The sequence below is a fragment of the Eutrema salsugineum genome, unplaced genomic scaffold (assembly GCF_000478725.1).
Source record: "Eutrema salsugineum unplaced genomic scaffold, Eutsalg1_0 scaffold_11, whole genome shotgun sequence".
Classification (NCBI taxonomy): domain Eukaryota; kingdom Viridiplantae; phylum Streptophyta; class Magnoliopsida; order Brassicales; family Brassicaceae; genus Eutrema; species Eutrema salsugineum.
Window position 1 is genome coordinate 10567667 of NW_006256901.1, and position 3591 is coordinate 10571257.

Below are 3591 nucleotides of genomic sequence, written 5' to 3' on the forward strand. Positions count from 1 at the left end.
TCGCCGAAGGAGCCACCATCGATCTCCATCTTCATCCTCGTTCTTCGTTCTTTACCTTTCTCTTATTTAATTTCCAGCAAACTACAATACTTCTGTGATGTTTTTATACACTATGATTGAGTAGTTCCCTTGTTGGGATTTAAGGGATTTTTCAAAGGGATTCATGGATTGATTTCTGGTTTGTTAGATTAGGGTTTATCTTTAGAGTTCTTCATCTAAATTTGCGTTTCGTTTATGTGGCTTGGATCGATCATCTAGCTACTGCGATTAGGTTGATTTACTCATCGAAAGTGTTGTTGAATCGATTAACCCTATTTAGATGAACAAATTCTGTTAGACGGTGTGAGTCGATCTAAAGCGTTTTGTGAAATTATCAAACGAATTTGTCTAGAAACTCAAGAACTGAATGGGAGTTTAGTAAATCTGAGTGAATTGATTTGTGATTAATACTACGTGAGTAGGTTAGTCTGGGTTTGATTTCAGGAACAATCTATTGAAAACTCTATGTTTAATTCTCTTGTTAGCTAGTTTATGATTCCCGGTGAATTCTCTAACGCCCAACACCTTCTCGTATTGATTTGATCTTATTGTTTACTAGTTTTTAAATTTATTATTTTCTATTTTCTTCACTGTTCACAACCCCCAACCAAAAACCCATATTTTCATCTTAGCTCAGTTCTCATCTCAAGTAAACTCGTATTGCAGTTACTTGGTCATCAGTGGAACGACCCCTAAGTACTACAACGTACATCTGTGCGCTTGCAGAAAACTAGGATTAAAACCTGAGCACATCAGGAAGAACAAGACAAAAACCAGTTTAGCATTCGGCAAAACGAAAGGGAGCTGCAAACTCTAACCTTCAAGATCGATGACTTGGATAAGGAGCTGAATGAAAGCAAAAACCAGACCTACGACTACACATTGGAGCTGTGGCAAGACGTAGCAAAGGTTGAAAACAAGACAGAAGAGCTTGATGCTACTTTAGACAAAGTTGTCTATGCTTTGGATGAAGTAGAAGAGAAAGTTGAAAAACTTTCTAAAGATCATAAGGAGTGTGATCTGAACTCTGGAATCATAATTTGGATACCCAATACGAGCCTGACAACCACTAGAAACAAGAGAGCAACAATGGAGAAGAAGAGATTGCAGAAGCAAGCATGGAGAGCCAGAGGGAGCTGACTGCGGCTGCGAGCTCCTCACCCGCGGCCAGAGCCACTCCCACCACGGCTCCGAGCTCCTCACCCGTGGAGCACTACTTCTCAGACTGGAGAGTTTTCAACCTCTTTTTGAAGCCTGTTCATCAGAAAACCGACCTAATGTGACCAGACCTAGGTTGTTTGATCAAGTTGTCTTCTCAATCACTGCACAAGCATCAAAGGAAAAAGAAGAATCCAACACTTATGCATCTTGCAACATGGTTTACACTTGTGACGTTCTCTTGTTCATTTTCGAAAACAAAAAAAAAACTATTTATTATTTTATATAAAAAATATATATACATATATAGAAATTAATATAAAAAACGGAAAAATATAAATATATATATATAACTAAAAAAATATTTATTATTATATAAAATATATAGATATATAAATCTATATATTGACTTTAAAAAAAATTAAAAAAAAATTATATATATATAAACTAAAAAAACAAAAAAAACAAAAAAAAAGAAAAAAATATTTCTATATACATAAATTAAATAATTAATTAATTTTTTAAAAAAAAAAACACACACACACACACAAAAAAAAATTAGAGATGGACGATAACAATAGACACTTCCAAGGTTTAGATAGGCTTAGAGATAACCACCACGTCCAACAAAACGTTGAACAGCACGTTAGGTTTCAAAACGCTCCTTGCTTAACTTTAAGAGATTATAACAATCTATATGCTTTCTATGAGAACCGTTCTCCCATTAGTCTACAACCCATCAACGTAGACTATGAGATAAGTCCGAAGCTCATAAAATTGGTCAAGCAGAATCGTTTCCATGGCAATGCATCGGAGAACCCTATGGATCATCTTGAAGATTTTGAAAAAATCTGCAGCACCAAGCAATCGATCTGAGTTCCTGCAGATTTCATAAAGTGCAAGTTGTTTCCATTTTCTCTTTGTGATAAGGCACGTGCATGGTTTAAGTCTTTGTCTCCTGGTTCACTCGGATCATGGGACGAATGCAAGGCCGCCTTCCTTAACCATTTCGACACTACCTCTAGATCAAACTTCTTTAGAGACAAGATTTTTGGGTTCCAACAAAAAGGAGGCGAACGTTTTCATGAAGTTTGGGATCGTTATAAAGGCTACATTAGAGAATGTCCTAACCACGGTTTTACAGAGACATGCATCTTGAACACTTTCTACGACGGTCTTGAATGCATATCTAAGGCACCTCTAAATGTAGCAAGCGATGGAAACTTCATGACAAGGACTGTGGAAGAAGCTTACATCTTGATTAATAATCTTGCTGCAAGCAGCAGAAACAATTGTCTTGATCAAGGAAGAAAATCACGTTCTACTTCCCATGATCATAATTGAAGAACTTAAAGCCATGGTGAAATTGTTTCTCCAAAATCAGCAGCGTTCTGTTAATGTCTGCGAAGCAGTTAATGCAGCTGAGATTAATAATCAACTTGGAGCACAAGACCACGCCCATATGAATCTCCAATCTGCTCCAAAATCATCTCCAACCTCTCAAGACAATAAGCTCGAGCTTATGGTGCAACCACTTCTTATGAAGCTGCAAAGATTAGTGATAACACCGGATTTTGACCATTTTTATTGATCACTTTAATATCTTTTACAGGTGTTTTTACTCCATTTTCAAAGGTTTTCAAAGGATTTCTATGTTTCTGGATTTTAAAAGACTTTTCAGGTAATTTGGGATAAAGAGGCACAAATTGGAACAAAAAGACTCTTTTGGATAAATACAAACCGTCAGAACTCTCATGGAGAGACGAAGACCTTCTCACCGTCTGATCACCCTCAAAATTGGACAACTTATCCAACCAGCTTTAAAATGCACTTGGTTTGGAGACATTCGGTTGGATCTCAAGATATTCCATCAGCCCGGAAGCCACTCGAAGACGGCCAGCAAGTCACGCGACCGAGGCCTATTTCCCGCTGTCAGAACTCTCCCGACCGTGGCCAACCACCAAATCCCCGCGGTCACATCACTCCCGACCGCGGCCATCAAGCTCCGAACTAAAGCCCATATTTCTGAAGCCCAAAGTCATTCTCAGCCTCAATTCCGGAACCCTAGAGACCATAGAGTATTGAAGATTATAAATACTTGTCATTTAGGTCGTTTTTAGAGAGAACCCTTCATACTTTACAGAAACCCTTTTCCTTTAGCCGTTTTTATGTGATTTTTGTAGAAGATTGTTCAAGTCCGAGTTCTTCAATAGAGAAGCTTTCTTCATCTCTTTTCTTTACTGGTTTTCATTACTTTTATTAAAACCAATGATGATGTCGACCTCAGCCATGTCTGAGTAGATCCCGAGTTGGGCTTACGGTTCCTGAAAGGGGCTCTCATAATTGATTAAGACATCTAGGTTTGTATATCTGGGATTTCGACCTGTTCTCTGT

General features: G+C 37.8%; 1 non-coding gene across 1 annotated transcript; it reads right to left on the reverse strand.

Annotated features, from left to right (window-relative positions):
- Positions 1 to 2225: 2225 nt before the first annotated feature.
- On the reverse strand, positions 2226 to 2336 carry LOC112090079. The gene has a single exon (XR_002901438.1). It is a non-coding gene; the product is annotated as a small nucleolar RNA R71 (small nucleolar RNA).
- Between the last annotated feature and the right edge of the window lie 1255 nt (positions 2337 to 3591).